General features: G+C 29.1%; 1 protein-coding gene across 2 annotated transcripts in view; it reads right to left on the reverse strand.

Moving 5' to 3' along the window:
- The window catches only part of LOC108746554 (CD63 antigen), a 67,750-nt gene that overhangs the window by 60,486 nt on the left and 1,264 nt on the right, over window positions 1–6,000 (reverse strand). The window lies entirely within an intron of this gene.

Genomic DNA, 6,000 nt, shown 5'->3' on the forward strand with positions numbered 1-6,000 from the left:
AAAGTTGATTAAAAATTCTGAAAAAATTCTTAAAGCTCTATGAAAAGAAAATAAACAATTTTTGTCTCTTGCTGTTTTTCTGTTGATAATATTTAATAGTATTTGAGTAAAAAATTATTGAAGACCAATATTCGGCAATTATAAGTAATTAATATCTCGTTAATCATTGCGAAAATTGCAAAATGATAGAAGACTTTTTGACTCAGCTTTGTTCGCTCTATCTACAAAAAGCGTTTGACAGAAGTCTCGCAGGAGACTTCACCCTGTATATATGTATACTTACAATTATTACTTCGGAATTAATTTAACGGCGTTCAACCGTTCGCTAGGTAGGTAAACAAAAACTTCTTAAATTATAATCACATTTGCAAAGGCTTATTCGACAAAAAATGAAAATAACACAAATAAGCAAAGAAGAAACTATATTCAATTAAAGCGGATCTTGATTTCTAATAATATTTTTGTAATTTCCAGTTCATGCAAACTGCGCATCAATTATCTAAACTAAACCTAAACTAACCTAAACTGAAGCTAGAATATGTAATATCACAAATTAAATTAACAAGCAATTTAATAATAATGATATTTAATAATGTTTTAAGGTCCTTATTAGTTCATCATTATTATTATTGAAGACCAATATTAATTGCTTGTTAATTTAATTTGTGATATTACATATTCCAGGATATTACATATTCCTTCAGGTTAGAAAACGAAGAATTTATTATAAAAAATATTATTCAAGATCAAAAATTTAACACTATATGATTCTTCCTGTTTATATATGATTACAATTTTGTGAATGTACAAAGATTTAAAATCTTTTATGGAAAATAAATGTCCCAATGGCAATGGTCAGACACGTCTCAGTATCACATGTAAAATAATATTTGTTATTTATTTTAATATTTACAAATGAAAATAATTATTGTAAAAAAACTCCTATATTTGTTGATTAATTATAATAAAAAAAAATAGACCAAGTATTCGGAATGCAAAAATTCGTGCCCAATTTATTATTCAAACTTCAAAGAGCTGCTATTTTTACTAAAAATAAAATAAAATCTAAATCTTATTCTACCTGAAAGAATTTAAGAATCCTGTTTGTTTAAATTGTAATGGTTCTGACGGAGTTGTATGAGTGTGAACAATCAAAGTCAAAATATTCTTTTTATTTAATTCGCAACAAAAAATCGCAAGGACATTTTTAAAAACAATTTTATAGAAAAATCTTTAAGCTTTTACATTAAAAATTTAAAAATTTTTACAAATTTTTTTTAGACATGTGACAGGCTCTCAAAGTAAAGAAAAAATTTTCCATTTTGTTCAACTCATAGTTTTCTATATGTAAAAATTACTAAACTCACAAAAATTAAAAAAATATAGTAACTATTCGAAAGTAGAAATTTCAAGCTTTAAAACCCTTTTTTAAATTTAAATTTCATTTATTTTTAACAAAATTGCAGCTGTTTGAACTTTGAATAATAAATCGGACACGAATTCTTGCATTCATCCAATATATAAAATATTATTTTAAAAAATTTATTTAAAAAGTTTGGGTTTATGATTTGGCAAAATGCTAGCAAATTGTTAGCAAATTAATTTTTAAATTGATATTTAATAACAAAAGACAATTAATTCAAATTGATCTTTATACTAATAACATCTTATTTTTATCAGAAATTATAAGAACAATTTATTGCGCACTTTGCAAGGTTACGTCCGGACGAATTACGTTGACGACGCACTCTATTACTTAAATATTTCAATTAATAATTGTTATAAGTGGGCTGAAATAATTTTTCCTTGTTGAAGGAAGTCCTAAGTTTTCAAATTAATACAAATATTTATAAACAATAAGAATCTTATTGAACCATACATGTGAAAACACAATCAACAGGAAATAAAAGCCTACAACAGTCGAAGCTGGATCTTTAATGCTTAAATAATTCGATATGAATTTATAAAGGGTGGGCCATCTATTGGTACGTTTTTTAATAATTGGGGTGACCGAATGGCATACTGTAAGGCCAGTAGAGGGAGCCACATGAACGAAATCGTTTTTCATTCTTGACGCGGATACTTTTAGCTTCACAACAAAAAAAAAATTAATAAAAAATATCAATGTATGCTCATTTGATCGCATTTTTAAACGTACCAATAGATGGCCCACCCTATATATACTACATTTGTCATTTGAACTGCGCACCGAATTAATTTTTTCGAACTTAACGCAGAGAGAGCCGGACTACTGAAATAATATCACAATTAAATTCTGGGTGCTTTCCAGCAAGGACACAGTCAGATGCAGTGAATCATTATCTATTATTATTATACATATCCTTGTTGTTTGCCTACGTTAAGTATCACCCTCTGATACTCAATAGGCATCTGTTAAAGAGATCTTAACATGCTGGAAATCTGTATAAATAAATTTATTTATTGCGAAAAATATTACCTCTGCTAGGAGTCGAGAATCCGTATCTCTGTAGCATTCCGTGCGAGCGTCCTAAGCCTTTAGAGACGACCAAGGCCTTAGTAATATTCTACGCAATGATCAGTACATACATGTATGGAAACAACGCCTGCTTTCAGGCCACGTAATATACTTATTGTTTATATTATTGAGAATAATCTGTCATTTTTTCACAATTTTGTGATTGTGTTGAAATATCTCCAATACGTCCTTAAAATAAATAAAAAATGTAAGCCGACACTGTGTAAATCTTGTGTGTATTATTATATTAATAATAATTGACAATTGCAGACGTTTCAATCACAATTCCGAATTCATTTTTGACGAGTTGTAGTGTTAAAATAAAAGCAAAGAATTTTAGCGAATCTCACTGTTATTTTTTCATCCCAATTGATCGTATGATTTTATCTGTTCCAGAAACGGAGGAAACGTTTAAAAAAAAATACTAATAGTCCCGATAGAGAATGAAGGAAAATTGCAACGGTCACGCACGCGATTACGCGGCCAGGACGTTTGTATACACGTTTCAAGGACAACAGCGCGCGAAGTTGAGTAATCCGCCAGCACCGCTGACGAATTCACGGAACAGAGCCGGTGAGCAAATTCCGCCAAGAGGGCCCCGCTATGTATAAACACCGAGAACACTCGGTCGAAATAAGTATTATTTTGACGGCGTGCCGTTCTCTCCAAGTGCGACGATATTTAAGCGCTGAATGAGTAAGCGAGACAGAAAGAATAACATGACACGTGTGACGTGTACAAGGATATTATAATCGCGCTAAAAAAAGAAACAATCTAGATGTAAGGCGAATAAGGTTGAAAGCACTCTCTAAAGAAAAAAAAATCAGCTTCTATCGAGCGCGATTTCTTGAAGGAAATAACTGATCAAAGATGAGGACGCGAGGACCGATTTCGTATCGTGTCAAATAGTATAATATGTATTTCGACGATTTTTATTTTTATCTGTAACTTTTAGCGGCAATTCGGGTATCATTATATAATACATTACAATCAGGGTTAGGTAAGTTAATGTTTTTTTAAAACTAAATTAAGTTAAAGTTATTGATTTATAAAATTAAATTTAAGTTGAAGGAATAAAGAATTAACTTAATAAAAGTTAAATTAAGATTGAATTGACTTAAGTTTAAAAAAAAGTTAATTTTTAAAAAATTCATATGTAAGTTACTTATATTATATATAAGTAAGAGTCACATTATAAGGCGTTTTTGTCAAAATCTTGCGAGAGAGAAGAGTGTATGTTTGCATTATATCTCTTTCTTTAACCTTTATCTAACTTTCTTTAACTTTTGAAATGACTGCATGTTTATGACTACACAGACTAGATATTTGTTACAAAAAAATATATGTAAAAATTTAGAAAATGGATGGATGTATAATACTACTCTACAACAATTTTTCATCTAAGGCTCATTTCATATTTATGTTGCTGAAATATAACGTTTGTGATACCTAAAATTAGTGTAATTTAAATATAAGCGGGAATTGATAAAACTTAACGAGTTAATAAAAACTGACTTGTAACTCTTATTATAGATCTCTCATCAAAAAATCATGGAATTTTTTTCTAAATTAATTTTCTAATGTTTGATTTTATAGAAAACAAAAAATATTAATATTAAGAGAGATAGAAACATTTTTAATTTAAAAAAAGTTAATAAATTAAAGTTTAAAAATAACTAAATTAAGTTAAAAATTAATCAAATTAATGTAAAGTTATTAACTTTTTAACTTTTTTTTTTAATTTTTAACATCTTAACTAGTTACTACCCATCCCTGATTACAATCATAAAATCGGGAAATAGGATGGAAGACGTTTGGAACACTAATAGATATCAGTATAACCTTACTTTTGAAGTGAGTTTACGAGACTCACTAAAACTCATGGTCTCAATCTCGTGCAGATTATAGGTAAAAACTCAGTTGAATCTCACTTGTCAGAATGCAAAAGGAACTGAATTATGACAAGTCACAAGTGAGAATTATCTGAGAATCGGGGTGTAAATGAAAAGAAACTATTAAAGATATACGATCGATCACTTGCGGAGGTGGTGAGGAGGGTACGCTATTGTTCTACATTGATAATACTAATCTAATATATCAAAATCTTTTAATAATAAGAAATGCTAACTTATGATTTATTAAAATTAAATATATAACATCGATAATAATTGCTAATTTTTAATTATGAATCATAATATTAATATTCTATTATTAGAAAATGCAAGTAATTTAATATTTTATGATTATCGATAACTTGGCAACGTTGCATTCTGAAAATGAGGTTGGCATTCCTACTCAAGTTGCACACTAGTAATTGACAATTGAGGTTAAAATATTTTTCATGTAAGTGTTTTACTGTTAAAAACATAACAATAGGTTATAAGTAAGCACATATATATCTTCAATCATCACACACAATTGTCACAGGACGAAGCAAGCCGTAATTTAACGTAATGTCGGAAGTCAACAGCGTTGCCAAGTTTTCCGCGTATATTCCTTTAGATGCTCAAATAAGCATATTTTCATCAACTTTTCGCTTGTATACAAATAAACTACACGGGATGAATGGAGTTAATTCTTGCAAGGATGTAAAAAAAGATTTGCTCCAACTATTTATATATTTTTTTTATATGGATCGTATTTTAAAAGTAAGTAATTATGTAATACATCAATCATTCAATGGATATGTCATGTGACACCATGCATAAAACTCTTTCTTTAACTCTTCCTTTTTTAAAAATTACACAATCGATTTGAAATTTTAATATAGTATTGTTTTCGTTTTAAATAATATTCTGGGTAATTTTTAGATCGATCGAAGCATTTTGATTTTTCGATCGTACCTCCTTAATAACATGATGTAGATTTGTAATCCCTGGTGTCGACAAAAAATCTATCATGGTGCTAAAGCCACCCCACAATGATCCCCCAGGTAACAATAAGTAATATTTTCACGTCAATAATTAGAATGATATTTCATTTGTGCGTTTTTGTAGTATGACAAATTTTTCAAGCCTGTCGATTGGCTATGGGATAGAGAGATCCTCTCTGTTCTGTACATGTCGTACGACAAAAACACGCAAATGAAATAGCACTCTTAGTCATTTTAAATTATCACCATCAGATTACGTACCTATTTAAGATGTAATGACGTCATTTATTTATCCATTCTACGACGTATTTACAACATCATATACTTATTGACGTCGGATAAATGATCGATTAATTCGAAATGACGATATGTACTAGTAACGTTATTAATGAATAAATTAATAACGTCGGTTTATATGACGTTATGTGGTTGCAGCGACGAATCTACTTATCATTTTTAAGACAGGACGTCAAATTAGTCAAATTCATCAAAAACGAGTATAATAATTATCGAAAATAGACGACACTGTGCTATTTCAGATGTTTTTTTTAGTATTACACTAATGGTATTGAATCTACACCGATATTTTGTAGAGTAGGTTGATTACTTAGCCTGTTTATTCAAAATCTGT

This window comes from Trachymyrmex septentrionalis, unplaced genomic scaffold (assembly GCF_001594115.1).
Source record: "Trachymyrmex septentrionalis isolate Tsep2-gDNA-1 unplaced genomic scaffold, Tsep1.0 scaffold178, whole genome shotgun sequence".
Classification (NCBI taxonomy): domain Eukaryota; kingdom Metazoa; phylum Arthropoda; class Insecta; order Hymenoptera; family Formicidae; genus Trachymyrmex; species Trachymyrmex septentrionalis.